Source organism: Pleurodeles waltl, chromosome 1_2 (genome assembly GCF_031143425.1).
Source record: "Pleurodeles waltl isolate 20211129_DDA chromosome 1_2, aPleWal1.hap1.20221129, whole genome shotgun sequence".
NCBI lineage: Eukaryota > Metazoa > Chordata > Amphibia > Caudata > Salamandridae > Pleurodeles > Pleurodeles waltl.
Genome location: NC_090437.1, coordinates 1,037,117,313 through 1,037,134,143, shown reverse-complemented (window position 1 = coordinate 1,037,134,143; position 16,831 = coordinate 1,037,117,313).

Here is a 16,831-nt window from a genome sequence, read left to right as displayed (position 1 = left end):
CTGTCCAAAAAACAGATTTTTCCCATGCAGATTTTGCTTCCCTTGAAAAAGATAGTACATATTCAGATCTACATTATGTGCTACAAAAAAAAAGGCTCCTGAGAAAAATGGCTTTTGAATTCTACTTAGACCTCTCCTGTTTGCTTCTTCCTAAACTTTGTATTCTCCTTTACAACTTTATGAAGTCTTCCAGCTCAACTAGCTCCTTCTTAGAAGCATTTATTTGTCCTATCCCGAAAGAAGGTAAGGACGTACAATACTGTAGACTATAAGATATTTTCTAAAGCATTAGCTTTTAGATTGGATCCTCTTCTTCCCAAACTTTTGCAGAAAAAACACTGTCAGGTTTCATTAAAGGTATATATTTATCGGATAATACTTGGTTATTTTTTAATATTATTCCCAAATTCACCAGTATGTCAGAATCAATGGCAGCCATTGCACATGACGCTGAGAAGGATTTCGACTGCGTAAACTGGAAATTTGTTTTTCATACTTTCAATTGGTTCAGTTTTGGCCCTCAAATTATTACTTTAACCCTTTTATTTGTGCAATAGGATTAACCCTGTCATATTTCACTCTAAGTATGAGAGTTCGCCAAGGTGTCCCCTTTCTCCATTTCTTTTTAATCTAGCTCCTGAACCCTTTTTGTCCAGAATCTGGCAAAATGCTAATATACATTCAATTAAATTGTGCATCACATTAAACTAGCAGCTTATGCTGACGATATTCTGTTATCTGTGTGCAGCGTCACTTTTCTTAAATGTGCCCCTTATTATTTGGCTGCTCTTTTGTTTCTTCTTTTCAAACACAAGTTTGGGATCAAATTAACTCCATATTTCACTCCACTATACCTTACTCCATTATTAATGTGTTTTTAGATATTGTGGGGGTCATTCTGACCCTGGCGGTCATGGACCGCCGGGGCCAGGGTTGGCGGGAGCACCGCCAACAGGCTGGCGGTGCCCCGCAGGGCATTCTGACCGCGGCGGTTTGGCCGCGGTCAGAAGTGGAAAACCGGCGGTCTCCCGCCGGTTTTCCGCTGCCCAAATGAATCCTCCATGGCGGCGCAGCTCGGGATTCAGACACCCCATACCGCCATCCTCGCGACGGGTGCAACTGCACCCGTCGCACCTTCCCACTACGCCGGCTCCATTCGGAGCCGGCGTCCTCGTGGGAAGGGTGTTTTCCACTGGGCTGGCGGGCGGCCTTTTGGCGGTCGCCCGCCAGCCCAGTGGAAAACCCAGAATCACCGCAGCGGTCTTATGACCGCGGAGCGGTGTTCTGGAGGGGGGAACTCTGGCGGGCGGCCTCCGCCGCCCGTCAGGGTTAGAATCACCCCCTGTGTCTGGTGCTTGGGCAAATGTTTCATATGATATGAAAATATTAGATTTGGTGTTAGCCATTGCTTTTCAAGAAATAAGTAGACATTGGAAAGACTTTGCTCAACTATAACCTAAAGTGTGGTGGTATGCGGTATATTAAAATCATTGATTAGACACCGCCTATATGTATGTCATGTCCTTGGTGTTAAAACTATTAAAACATAAAGAACTTTGAACACGTACTATGCAGTTTCTAAATAGTTCTGCAAAAATGCTGTTTACTCCTCCACTCAAGATGTTCTACAACCTCCCTGACTTCCAACTTTGAAAACATATTTATATATTTTGTATTGCTTAAATATTTTATGATGTATCGTCCATTTATAATCAGACACTGAAGTTTAATATGCATGTACTTTTACTTTTTCCTCTTCCTTCCCTCCATTTTTTCCGACACATCATTTGAGTCATGATTGTTAATCTAACTTGTTTTTCTATGACTATTTTTTGTATTTTAAAATTCATTATAAACTTCTTTTTTAAGCTTAAAAAAATGGTAGAGCAGTGTTTACCTTTTTAACCCTGGTGTATTTCAAAGACTTTTGGGTCAGCCCCCCTTTATTTATTAGCTTGTTAGATCATTCCCATTCAGTCATTACTTGTCTAATGTTTCTAATATGTCCATCATGTTTCTGGTCATCTAACACATTTCACAGAGAAAAGAGTTCCTGTCCTGCACAGTGTAATACAAAGTCCTGTTTTTTTTATAGCCATTCATACAGCACGTCTGCAGCACTGTAAATAAGAGATTGCCCTATTATCCAATTTCTGGTACCCAATTTACCTACATGGAAGGCTGAGTCTGGCTTGCCTGAAGTGAAACACATCACCTCTGGCAGAGTTTTCACATTGCTACATGTCATTCTTGGTGAGCCAAATTGCCAGGTATTAGCATTCTATTGATACCCATCTCAACTCTTTTCCAGTCCATGAATGTGTGGCTCAGACAGACAGACAGACAGCCATGCCACATGAGGTAAAAGACGATGTTGATGAAGGGGCAGATGATTTTGACCCTCATACAGCTCTACCTATAAGTTTACTGACTGAGTGGATGTTTAATACTAGGCTGGATGTAATGGGTAGTCAAAATGTAGTGTAGATCACGTCTGATGCACCACTTATCTCCTGTAATATTTTTGTCACATTGACTTTGTTTCTGTCTTTTTGTTCAAATTTGCAAGGTGCTCGTGCCCCTGGAGAGACTGGTCTAGCTGTTCCAACATCACCTTCATTCTGTGATGAACTGACTCTATATTTTAACAAAAACTCTCAGGATTTGATCCTGAACCTTGCCTAGACCAAGCTCTCTCAGACATGGATGTATCCCATCCTGCATTCATAGATAATTAGGGCACCTGTGAGCTCCTGCTAACATCGAGCGTTGAGGAGGAAATGGCCAAAGTTAAATTGGGCTTGTTGCTAGGCCTCAGCCAACCAGTGCCATACTGAAACTTGAGGAGGCCCCCTTCAAAGTACATTGAGGGCCCCCTGGAGGCCTGACCTCTCCACAGTGCAGCCAGTGTGCGGTGCATGACTGCTGCTACTAAGGGGGACCCTTGGAATTCAGTAACCCCTGCACCGCAGGGGCTGCGGGGACTAATGTTACACCACTGCTACCAACAATACATTTATTTTCGGATCACTTCTAACCTCACACCCCCCCCAATTAAAAGACTTAAATCACTCACTTACCATAGCTGAGTAAGCATGATTTGGAAGCACGCTTTTGTGCTCCCATTGTTAAAAAAGCTGGGTGAGACATCGGAAATATGCCTAATTATTATCCTAGTTCCTTTCTTCCTTACACTATTAAGATTCTTGAGAGACTGATCAATACCCAGTTGACACGCTATATGGAAGAACAACCTGCTGGATTCACCGTGACAAATGGCATCATGCTTATAGTTGAAGAGTAAATTGTGTGCCCTCATGCCAGCCCATAACAAAATGTGAGGGGGCCCCCTTGCAAACACTCACAGACACTCACACATCAATAGGGGCCCCTCTAGTATGGGTAAGTCTAGGGGGGCCAGCACCAGGGGGGCTGCTAGGGCCTCCTTTATGCCCCTGCCTCATGCTCCTAGAGCACTCTGCAGCCTTTGATACTCTTAAGTGATGCAATTCATTCCTCACATATCGCTCTCAGTTCATCCACCTTTCTCCATTTCGATCTAACCCAGCAATGGTCACCTTCAGGATACTCAGAGGTTCTTTGTTGATTAACCATGATCTTTAATGTTTATATGACACCTGTGGTGAATTTTGTTAGAGCACAGCTTTTTGAAATTACATATTAGGCAGATAGCACATATCTAATTGTATCCATAACTGATACCATTGAAACAACTAGAGGTAGTCTGGTGGGATATTTAACAGCATGGTGGATTTCACAAAGTATTGAAAACATGACTGTTCCCAGGCTAGCAGGCTGCCCTTTTTCCATGGTCCTGTTTTTACTTCCTTCACTCATTTTGCAAGTCGGGTGCTTCTCCTTGTGTTGTTTATGTCTAGCGCTCCTTGAGGATGCGTTTGCACTCTAGGAAACTGTTATGCAATACCGTAACGTAACATAACGTAACATGACATGACATAACATATTCACTGATGCTTGTTTATTCAGCAAGTAAGGCAGGTTTCCACTGTGCTAGTGAATGTTTGTTGATGTGGTTGTAGTTTCTATGGAAGCACTGCAATGACTAACTCAGTTTTGTAGCCTGAACCCATTTGTTTGGGTAAGTCCCCGTCTTTCAAGTTTTCAAGCTGTTTATCCATCTATGGAATTGTACTGCAGAAGCTGGTGTGCATTTTCACATTAAGGTGTTACCTGGTTTTTCATCATGAATATCTTTATCGTAACTCAGTGGACTTTAGCCACTCAACAGTTTGGTAGCTGCTTGTCTGCACCTTTACTAGGTACACTAACCTAAAGCCTCTGTCCATATTACAAGACCATGTCCACTCACCTAAATTCCAGGATCCGCGTGAGCGAAGGGAACAAAAACCCTCAACCCCAAACAATATTCTCTTGTATCTGAAATGAACAGGGAATGAGTGAATAGCCTCCGGGGGAAAGGGATAGGGAACAGGGATTTGGGAAGGGAAGAGAAACAAAACACTGGTTCACGAAGGAGCGTCACTGTCATTCTAAGAAAGTTGTCTCATGACTTGTTGCAGGAATTCTAAGACCAAAAACAAATCCAAAAGAAAAGAACAACAAATATCACAGAGTCTTTTAGCAAAATACCAATAATTATTATCATTCGATTGGGCAATCACTGAGTCTTTCAGCAAAGTCACAATAATTATTAGTGCTCGATTGCTCAACTATTAAGCACGCTTTTGTACCTTACAACAAAATCGTTATAACATCAGACTTATGAATTTGTCCTTTATTGTCCATTTTCAAACAATAGACATGTTCCAAAACATTCAGAATAAGCGTTTAAGTTCACATAGATATCGAGCGATGCTTTCAGGAGTTCACAACACTCAACTTCAATACTGCTTTCAAAAATGCTTCTCATGCTGTCTTTGGAAAATAGCCTTGTATCACAGGTTTCTAAGCATCGACGAACGTCTTTCATAATGCACCAAAAGGTCACTAACCTCAAGAAGGCTGAAAACAGGGAGACGAGATGGGAATTACTCACAAACCGACTTTTTAAATGTTTTGATTATTTGAGGAAGATGGAATACGACTCCTGAATTCTCCAGTTGCTGTGAAAGTAATCCGCTCCCGAGAGGTTAGCTCCGATGAAGCCTCGCACTGAAAAGACGATTCCTGAAAAAATCTCTGAACTCCGGCTGAACTGGGAACACCTGCAAACAAAGGAAGACTCGAAGCCAAGCACAGGAAACACCTTGGCAGTTCTAGTTATAGACTGGTGTGCTGGTGATAACTCATCAAACACATGCTGGTGATGAGTCATCAATCACGAGGAGTGGGGATGCTGTGCTGGTGATGAGTCATCAGACACATGCTGGTGATGAGTCATCAAACACTTCTGATGATTCATATGAAGGAATTTGATGTCTCCATAAACCGCTTGGCACACTGTTCACAAATGGGACAACACTTGCTTTTATCAATATAAACAAACGTGCAAAGTAATATTCTGTCTTCAGACAGAAGATCATTTTCCTCACAAGTTACAGAGAAGTGCTGTGCTATAAACACATTCATGGCGTTTCACCTTTTTTCATACACGCTGATTTATTTTGTGAGGGATCAGCAAGAAGGGTGCATGTGTGAGTGCAAGTCCTAACGCCATGTGAATTGTTGCAGGGGCTACATGATTATGACATAACTTTGTGCAAACATTTTGCTACGTATTACTATTTAAAGTATGGACATTTTATGAATGGTCATTCAGCAAGCACCTTGTATTCCATTTACTTCACGTCTTAGCTCTTGTGGTTGCAAATCTACACAGTTTGATATTTTAGTTACCATTTACCTCCATGTGACCAGGAACAGATACACCTCTTTTCAGCTTTTAAGCGATTTACAATAGCGACTTGATTTACCCCCCAACCTTCATAGTCCATTTGACATATATTTACTGTGTGCCATATTATGAGTTGCCCTATTTGCATGTTAACCAGCCAATGAGGAAGCATACATTCAAGATGTTCTATGACTGCAGATTTATTAATTGTACACCGATTATTTACAGTTCATAGAAATGCTGCACAGGGCAGTGATGCAGGCAACAGGTCACTACTGCAGTGGCCCTAGAAGTAGCAACCTCGTAAGAGCAGGAACAACATCCCTAGCACAAATAACAAGGCAGATCAACATTCTTGCAGCAGAGAACCATCACAGAAAAGCCATGTGCTTCTCGATGTCCCCTGCAGATCATTGATGCCAGGGGTCTCAGACAGCAGCAGATGTGCACTGAACAGTGAGGCATGTCCGGACAGTAGTTTCAGGGCTGCTAAAGCTTGGATCTCTTCTCTTTGTGTTTGGAGGTTGGGAATAGACAGAGAGGGGTCATGTCAGAACCTCTCAGCTGTTTTGTTCACAACATTAGAGGTTTTCCACCCCAGTATCTCTGGCCCTCCAGTCCCTTATGTGACTATTAGTTAAAACACTTCACAACATATCTATCTATCTATCTATCTATCTATCTATCTATCTATCTATCTATCTATCTATCTATCTACATTTCATGTCTGTCTTTAGCCCTCTATATGTTTTTCAGTCTCTCTGTCCCCCTCTGTTTCAATTTCTACCCCTCTCTATGTATGCCTAACACTCATTTTTAGGTTTCACCTGTACAGCGCTTGTGCTGTGCTTGTTAAATCTATTGCATTTAATATAAATCTAAAAAGGGTTTACCTCCCGCCACCTTGCTTTACTTGCTTTTCATTGGTTCTTGTGCTTGCCACTTATTTTTACTATTTGCTTTGCCTGTTCCTCATGTGTTTGCCCTTATCAGTGTCCAGAGGCCCAAGTACTCTGTTCATTCCTTGAGTGGGGCGGACAGCCTACAACAGTATCTGTTGCCTTTCATGTGAACTAAGACACTTATTATCAGTTATGGGGAAGTGCAACATACTGCATTATGTTTATCTGGGGACAGGAAACACGTCCTTCCTCTCATGAGGATTTAACATCCTTCGGCATTGGCATCTAAAGGGGACATGTGCTGTCCGGCGATGATGGGCGAACTATGAGGGGACTAAGAGAACGTGTTCTTTACCGCCCTTCATGACCATCACACTAACTTCTAGTATGGGTGAAGTGGACACAATAGCCATATTAGCCTACTGACTACAGAGTTCTCACAGCTGTTTTGCTACTTGTGCATGTTCATCACTTTCTCTAGTGCTGTTTCTACATAACCTCTTATTGCAACATTAAAGAACTTTAGTGTTATGAATATGTTATCCCTATGGCTTGGGATAGCTCCCCTGATGTAACCTCAATGCATTGGGTACGGGTCTATAGACTAACCGAGTATGTTGTTGTACACATAATGTGCTTTGTGACTTTGTGCGTTTGAGTTTTGATTGAATAGTGGACGTGTGCGGACATTGTTTTAAGGCAAAAAATGTTGCGTTCAATCCTCAGCTCCCCCAACTCCCAGCTCTGGCAGGCCTCTAGGGACTGGCATGAATATGCTTCGAAAGGTGAGATGGAATCAATGAGTTGAACTGTAAATTAGCTATGCCTGCCTGAGAAGCATGGGCTTGTTGAGTTTCAGCTGCTGTTTTTTACAGGCATACCTCCTGGAAGACAGGAGTCTGCATAGTAACAAACTAAAGCTATACAGCTAGCTACTGTTATAGATGCATGGTTCAAAAAAGTCACAAAATCAATTTTTTTCTGAAAGATTTAGTGCATCTTCAACCACATTATTTATACATCTTGCGTCATCACACCAGTAATTGCTTGTGAGAATATTACCTTAAGGCAGGAAAAATACCAACTCCAAGTTTTCAAGTCTGGGATTGAACGTAAGCTTTAAGTTTACAACACTTAGGGACAAAGTCCGAGATTGCTGCAGTAATCAAGTGGAAAGCACTGCCTAAGACACGTCATCTCACTGCACCAGTCAGCCAGCATTTCCAAATGTAGTGGTAGACAACAGTGTATTTTCATGGCCTGCTCACAGTTGATGACAGTAAATTGTGATACATTAATACTCAAAGACTTTGTTGAATGGAATGCACCTGTTTGAATTTCTGTAAGGTATGCTGCATAAATCGTACAACAAAAAATAAAATTATTCACATATTTACCAATCTCTGTTTCTCTTTGCAAGTCTCCATGTTCCTCTTTTACACCTTTCTGTTATACTCTCTCTTTGTCCCCCCAGCTTTGTATATCTTTTTATCTATCTGTGTCTAACTCTGTCTCTGACAGTGCCCAATTTTCTCTGTCTGTCTGCCTCCACATACCTGATTCTTCCCCTCTCTGTACTGATTTTGTCTCTTCGACATTAGGCTATGCCTTTATTTTCTTGTATGTTTCTTCTCTTTCTTAGTGTGTATTACTTGCTCTCTTTCTCTCTGTATCCATGCCTGTCTCAGTCTTTTACCCAATCTCTTGTCAACTCTTTAAAATAAAAACATTAAAATGGTTGTGACACAGGATCAGGGCCTCGTGACTCTCAATAGACAGTGACCTAATACCAATAAAAAAATCTTCACAGGACAAAATTGAAAGTCAGAATTCTAACTGTTTATTCAAACTTAAAAATCATTATAGAAGGCAAAAGTAGTTAGTTAGTCAAAGTCAAATCAGCATTAATCATGGATCAATTAATACCAATTACAAGAGCTAATAATACAAGGTACACCTTCAAAGTAAGTAAAAAGCCAAAAGCAAAATATAGTTCAGCAAAAGGACATGCATAAATCTGTTCAGTTCAAAAGCCAAGGAAAGCCTAAGTATAAATCATATACAGACTAAAGTAGAGTGTACTCAGTTTGGAAAGCAAGAACGTCTAGTATAAATCTCTAGGCAAACTAGTGCAGACTCTGCACAGCTCAAAAGGTAAGAAACGTCTGGCACATCCAGCAAAATAGGCATATTTCATAAGTTTCAAACAGTGAAACACACTCTTGACATGTGAGATGTGCCATCATAGGACTGTACTAATGTTTAATTCACACAAACCAATAGTAAAACAAAAAAATATATATCAAATAAGAAATATTTAGGAACCCCTACCATCATGCATAATTATAAAAGGTGCACATAAGAAATGAAGGAAATAATGTGACATGTGGTACAAGTGTAAACAATACATAGTGTAAATGCTTAGGTTAGACCCCGGCAAAAAGCCTTGCATATATTGCAAATATAGGAACATCCACAAATGTATACATTTCAGCTCAACAAAATGAACACCACAAATAAATTGTATTTTGTATATTTTTTTAAGAGGAAAAACACAGAAGCAAAACATACAAGTAGGAAACGAATTCATGGTATTTTAAAAGCCACATTTTCTCTGTTACTGCAAAATAAAGGTCAGTGCCAGCTGACTTTGGGCTAATCATGTCAGATAAAGACTGTTTATGCCGACTAAACATTTACACTACGGATTTTGTGAATTAATTAACAATACCCTGACACTGTCTTTGCATATTTAGGTTTTTCTTATCTTTCTTCTATCATGTCTTAATTTGTCTCTCTGGCAGTATTCAAAGCTATTCCTCTGACATTGTTTTTGTCTCCTCTATCTACTTCTGTCTTTATTTCCCTATCTCTTTCTTTGCCAGTTGTTAGACCTGACACCCTTGGGTAGAAGTCCCCCAAACTTTTTGCCTTCACCCGTCCTGTTTTCTGACCCCCTTTTTTTGGGCATCTCCTTTAGGACAACATTTGGTTGCCTTATTACAGTTAAAAAGTGATAACTTTTCTTTGGGAGAAGGTAAGAATATTGTGGTTGATGTCTGAAGATTTGTAATTTAAAACTTACTTTAATGGTATGGTACTGTCAGATTGTGAGCCACAGCCCTGAAAGTGTCACTTTTAGAAGTTACAATTTTTTCTTGTCCAAAGCATTTGGTGCATGCAGCATGTTTCCTGGGTCACATGACTACTTGTAGTTGGCAGTTGACCTTTGTGCATTACTCTCAGACAGCCACACAACAAAGGACCTGGGTTTGGCTGGATGAACAGTAAGTAAGGTTGCAGAGCTGTGCACAACCTTACTTACATTTCCAAACATTATCTCAGATCACACACACCAAACTTCACACTGGCATATTGACAGATTGGGTTCAGGATAGATAGGCAGAAAATTCCAAACACCTCAGTGGGGGGAAAACTTCTGCACCTTCTCCTATTTCAGAACTAACAACAGTTATAGAACTGGGACCCTCAGACTCACCATTCAGATCACTTCTGGACCTGTGGAAGACTTAGAAGAAGGACTGTTCTGCTGCCCTTTTGCTGGAATGACTGCCATGCTGTCCTACTGCAAGATGGACTGCCCTACTTCCTGATGCCTGAGGAAGGAAGACTGAATCTGCGTCTTGAATTCTGAACCACCAGAGTGACTCCAAGGGCCTGAATCTTCCCACACTCAAATGGACCAGCCTGTGTCCTGCTACTGGCCTCTGCTGGAGTGAGTCCTGATCCCCAAGAGGCAAAAGCTTGGCTGGCATCAGTGTGCAGTCCTCCTTGCCAAACTGTCGATTTACTCAGAAATGATGCAGTGTGATGCAACTTTATGCTTTGCGATGTGGGACCTTGCATTGCAGCCCTCGTAGCTCTGCATCAGAAACTATGCATAGCAGTGCAACTAGACACAGGGTGTCACATTGCATCATTCAAAGCTTCACATCAGAAACAATGCAGCACAACACAACCTGATGCAGGACTTCGCATTACAGCTCTTGCAGTTCCTCACTAGAACCAACACAATGCTCTGAAACAAGGTACAATTCTCAGTGGGGCTTACCTAGACCCCGTGTATGGCCCACATTTCATCATGTTCATCCTGAACATGGCGCTTTGTACCAGCCAGAACAACCAGATAATCATACTTGGCACTTCGTGCTTTTAGGCTCTGTTCTTAACATAAAACTTTGAAATGTCATAACCACAGTTCTACTGATTGGATTTTTGTCATTTTGGTGTCAAACTATTTATTTCATTTTACTTTTCTAATTTGGTGTGGGATGTTTCTTTTGCTGTAATATCACGTTATTGCTGTTTGTGTGCTGCATAAATACTTTACACATTGCTTCTAAGTTAAGCCTGAAGCATTTATGCCAATCTACCAGAAGGTTATGCACAGGTTAATTTAGTGACTGTTTGTAGTTCACCTAGACAAGTATTGTGGCTGTTGCTTGAGAAGGGCTCACACCCCCCTCAACCTTCAACACAATTCCTCACTTCAATATATAGTTCTGCTTGCCTGTGCCTTTTTGTTTTACTTTCTGCATTTATATGTCTTACTCAAAAGCTGCACAACATTGGCATCCAAGGAGCTGCCCTCAGATGGATTGCTTCTTTCCTCAATGGAAGAATACAAAAAATCCACCTCCCGTCTTTCACCTCCCAACCCAAGGAAATCATCTGTGGAGTAATCAAAGGATCCGCCTTCTTTACCACTTACATGACACTTTTGGCCAGCATTGCCAAAACCCACAGACTCAACATCATATCCTATGCCGATGACACACAACTCATCCTCTTCCTCTCTGAAGAACACCAACACCATCTTCGACAACTGCATGACAGATGTCATCAACTCTATGAAGGACAATTGACGGAAGCTCAACATGGATAAGACAGGGGTACTGATTTTTGGAAATAAAAGCTCCCCATGGGATGCATCCTGATGGGCCTCAGAACTCAGACCAACTTCTACCCCTCTGACCATGATAGGAACCTATGCATCATTCCAGTCACCAAGCTAAGTATGATGACTCAAGTCAACTCCGCATCCTCCTCCTGCTTCTTCATCCTCTGCATGCTTCATAAGATATTCAAATGGCTTCCCCCAAGTTCCAAATGTGCCATCATCCAGGCTCTCATCTGCAGCCTACGGCAACAATCTCTACACAGGGATTGCAGCTCACCTTCTCCAACAGACCATACAGAACGTTGCAACCAGACTCATCCTGGATCTCCCTAGATAAACCGATATTGCCCCCTTCCTTATGGAACTCCACTGGCTCCCTGTACAGAAAAGATGCCAGTTCAAGCTGTGCAAGGTCCCACACAACGGTGGATCCACCTACATGAATCACCTCAGGAAAGTCCATCAGCCCACTTGACACCTCTGTTCCGCATGCCTTTCTCTAACCCTCACCCCCTTATCAGTCATAGCAGATGTGGAGGTCATTTCTTCTCCTAGCTAGCAGTAAGCACATGGAATGAGCTAACCTTTCATCTACAAACCTCTCAATCTCTTCCAGAGTTGCAAAAGTCCCTGAAGAATTGGCTATTTGGCTAATCAACTTGACCCTGCCAGCACCTGGATACCCTCATATGTGACATATAGCGCTCTACAAGTCAAATGATTGATTGATTGACTGTCTTTTGAGCTGTATGTTTACCTGTCTCTCTCACAGTCTGTAGCTCTCTTTTACAGTCTGTGAGTCTCTAATTTCTACCTTTTCTTTTCCCTCTTTTTCTTTGTGCTTTCTTCTCTCTCTCTCTCTCTCTCTCTCTCTCGCTGTAACTCTCAGTCTATTTATTTATTTATTTGCAGTTTTCTTTAGCCCAAACCAGGCACATTGGGTGAAACAGCACTTGTCAGAGAGTCATGCTGCTTGTTACAGGTTGCAAGACTGATCACATTCAGCACATAGAAGGGTAGACATTTTAGTAAGAGAATGTAGATTTTCCAAGAATGTGATGAAAGAAACTGGATTTCTTTAAAGACACAGAAACTAGCATTATGCATTAGTCTTTTTATTGCTACTCCAATGCAACACTTCAAAGAAAACATTAACCATACTCACAAATCTGGAAATAGAATGCTTATGTGCCCTATATAAAGCCCAACACATCAGCCATCTTCTTCTTTTAAGCTGCTCTGTCACAAAAGGCTCCTTAAACTTGAAGAACAACTATAGAACTTAAGGACTCCCCCAAAGTCTTCTGACCCAAATCTCTCTTCTATCGAATATCCAAAATGTAACAAAATGATATGTAAATCTGATCCAGACTAAATGAAAAATACAAATGTCTTAGTAACTAACTGTACTTTAAACACATTTCTTTTTAAATATATCCACTCGCTCCTTTCAACAATGCTCACCTAGGAAAGAAAGGAGGGATAATGCTAGCAGCCATGTCTTAAATGAAATCCAGGTTCTCTCATCACAAACTTTGAGAATCTACATGATGTCAAAGCCAGAGGCAAGCATTATGCATGTTCAAAGCTGTAATACAGCCACAGATGAAACATGCGCCATTGGATTTAAATAAAATCTTGCAAAAACATCAGCATTAGACCAATCTACAACCTTGAAAATGTCTTCACGTCCACCACCTGATGCAACAAAACCTTACTTGCCTTTGCACCTCTGACAGAATGTGCCACAAATTTACTCACATCCACTCCTGCTTCGAACATACAATTTCTCACTCATTGAGCTATAGTCACAGAACTTACTGGATTAAAAGGTTTCACAAACAAAATCAACAGTCGATTTACTCTATCTTTCTGAAACTCTTTCATCTACTCTCATATTCTTTCCAACACAGAATCACACACAATTTTGGATGTTCATTAAAACATGGGTAGGAAATTGAAGAAGGCATAGTTTTTGATCATCTTGTAACCTGAAATAAAACACCATCAGGATTATAAAATCAATTACCTCTAATGCGCTTACATCAGACACTCTTCTGAAAGATATTGAGCATAACAAAGTTACCAACTTCCTAGATAACTGTTTCACTAATAAATACTTATATTGTGGCCAAGTTCTCAATAGCTTGAAAATCAAATTCACATCCCACAAACAATTATACCTAGGTTTAGAGGGTCTCTGAAGTCTAATACCTTTCATTACCCTACAAATTAGAGAATTCCTCCCTATAGATATACCTCATACACGACCGTGACCTGCCGCAACCGTTGACCTGTAACAAATAATTGTCCTATAGCTCATACCTTTCTCATACAACCAGGAAAATAAAATGCAAGTTCTCCAGCAGAAACCTTCATGGGATCCAAATCCCTTTCCACACACCCACAAACCCATTTCTTCCATGCACCAACATATCTCTTCCTGGAACCTGGTGCCCAAGGCTCTTTGAGTAAAACCTGAGGCCTTTGTGAAAGTCCTGCAAGACCCTCTCATTCCCTGAAATCTTCCAAACAAGAGGGCTCAAGTCCCCTTCTTTCACCAAAGGATGCAACTCCATCTCTGATCCTACTAAATTGCCCTCTGCTTCTGTAATCAAAAAGGAGTTTGTCTACCACTAACTCCAACAACCCTGGAAACCAAGGTTGAGCTTCACCTGAACTATCTGACACCTCTGCTTCCTCACCTTCAACAAAACTCTTTGAATCATCGCAAAGAGAGGAAATGCATATACTTGACTCTCTGTCCAATCTTGCTGAAAAGCATTCACTGCCTCCATTATTGGATCTGGTCTCCAACTGTAAAAACAGGGCAACTGGTAAGTCAGTCTCAACACAAACCGATCTATCTTCAAGTACCCCAAATCTATTTTCTGAAATACAGTTACGTTCAATTTCCAGTCACAGTAATATGTGAGAGATCTTGAATTCCAATCTTCAGCTATGTTCTCTAGACCTGGATTAAGCTTGCAAACCTATCTTCTGCTCCAAACAAAAATTCCAAATCTCTTTGGTAATCTGTGCCAGATTCTTTGATCTACTGCCTCCCAATCGATTTATAAAACATACTAATGTAAAATTGTCCATCTTTAACAACACATTGTACTTTTTAATATCTTTCTAAAACTCTGCAAAGCAAAACGTCTTTCATTCATCTCCTGACCATTTATATGTTCTTGACTTTCCTCCCAGGTCCGTCTTCCACCTGTCTCTTAATGACCTAGACAAGCTCCCCATCTAATAAGACTAGCATAAGTCTCTATCACATAATTTGGCTGGATCCTGAAAACTGCCCTGCCATTCCAAGCATGTAAATTGTTCAACACCAGGCCAGTTCTTCTTGTGCTTCTATTGAAAGTGGGACATGGTCTCCTTATCACAAACCCTTCACTTGATGTATCTCCTTCTTTATCTTCATCGCCTTTTTGTTTGGCAAACTTATAACTGAATACATTGAATTCACCTGAGAACGTAGGAACTTCAAGTCCCGACAGGGCACCAATACTAATTTGTCCAGATTTATCAGAAAACCCAATGAATCCAAAAGGTTCACAAGAAGATGTAGATGACTCATCAATTCTTCCTGATACTGAGACATGATCAAAAAATTGTCCAAATACATAATAAGTCGAATTGCCTCACTCAATCAATCACGGATTTGTGAAGCGCACTACTCACCCGTGATGGTCTCAAGGTGCTGAGGAGGGGAGGGGGGCAGAGGTGGAGGGGGAGGTGCTGCTTCTGCTCGAACAGCCAGGTCTTGAGAAGTTTCCTGAAGGTGGTCTTTGGTCTGGCACAGGTAGGTGGGAAGAGTGTTCCACGTTTTGGCAGCGAGTTGGGAGAATGATCTACCGCTGGTTGTAGTTCTGCAGATGCGTGGGATGGTTGCGATGGCGAGGTCGGCGGTGTGGAGATGCCGGGTTGGGGTGTAGAAGGAGAGTCCTCTGTTGAGGTATTCTGGTCGGTGTTGTGCAGTGCTTAGTGAGCATGGTTGAGGAGTTTGAAGGTGATTCTCTGGGAGCCAGTGCAGGTTTTTCAGGTGGTCTGTGATGTGGCAGTGGTGGGGATGTCCAGGATGAGGCGTCCTGGACATCCCCCGCCAATCAAGGCCAGACCAAAAGGAAGGCATTTAAACTGATATAGCTGTCCTGTCCATCTGAACTTAAGAAACCTGTGTCTGCTTTTTGCTATTGGAATAGTGAAATATGCATCCTTTAGATCCAATTATTGTAAAATTGTTTTGTAATAAAATGTCCCTCAAAAGATGGATAACCTCCATCTTCAAACGCCTATACACCAAATACCAATGCAGGTTCACCAGCCGTTGTCTTGATTTTTCACCAAAAATATTGTACTCACAAAAGTCTTTTTTTTCCTCTGATACTCTTTCTATTGTTCCCTTCATTACCAGTTCTTGTACTTCCTAACGTACTAAAACAATCTAATTTTCTGGAAATATTGTTTGTTTTGGCTGTCCATACTGAACACGTAATTCTCTGAATTATATCACATACTCTTTCACTGTTTCTAAAACCCACTGGTCTTTTCTTACAGTACTCCAATTGTGTATAAACTTCCTTAACTGACCTGTGGCCTTTTGTTGGGAAAAACTTGTGCAAATTGAGCCCTTCCTAGGGATTTGAGAGTAAAATCCTGTAATGGATTGAAACCCTCTGAATGTATCTCTTCCTTGAAAATGATATTGGGACTTTTGAATTGATCGGCCAGAGAAACGTCCCCTTGCTCCAACCCGATCAAAAACATGATTATTCAAAACCCTGCTGAGAGAGGATTGTGCCTTATCCAAAGAAATGAAAGTTGATACAAATTTCCCTTTTCCTTTAACAAGACCATCTCCAAGTAAGTAAGCTTTTTGGCCCTCATTATGACATTGGTGGTAAATCCCACTTACAGCCATGCCGACTGCTGACAACATAGGGCCACAGCGGGGGATATCCATTAACCATATTATGACACACACACACCCCAATCCGTCACTATTCAGCCACACACACAAATCCACCAGCCCAAAGGTCAGTGATAAACTGGCAGTAGCAAAACCCACATTGTTACGCCAACAGAACAACGCCCACAACATTATGACCCACGAATCACCACAGCAGACATTCAATTGCGGTAAACCATTAGGGGTAC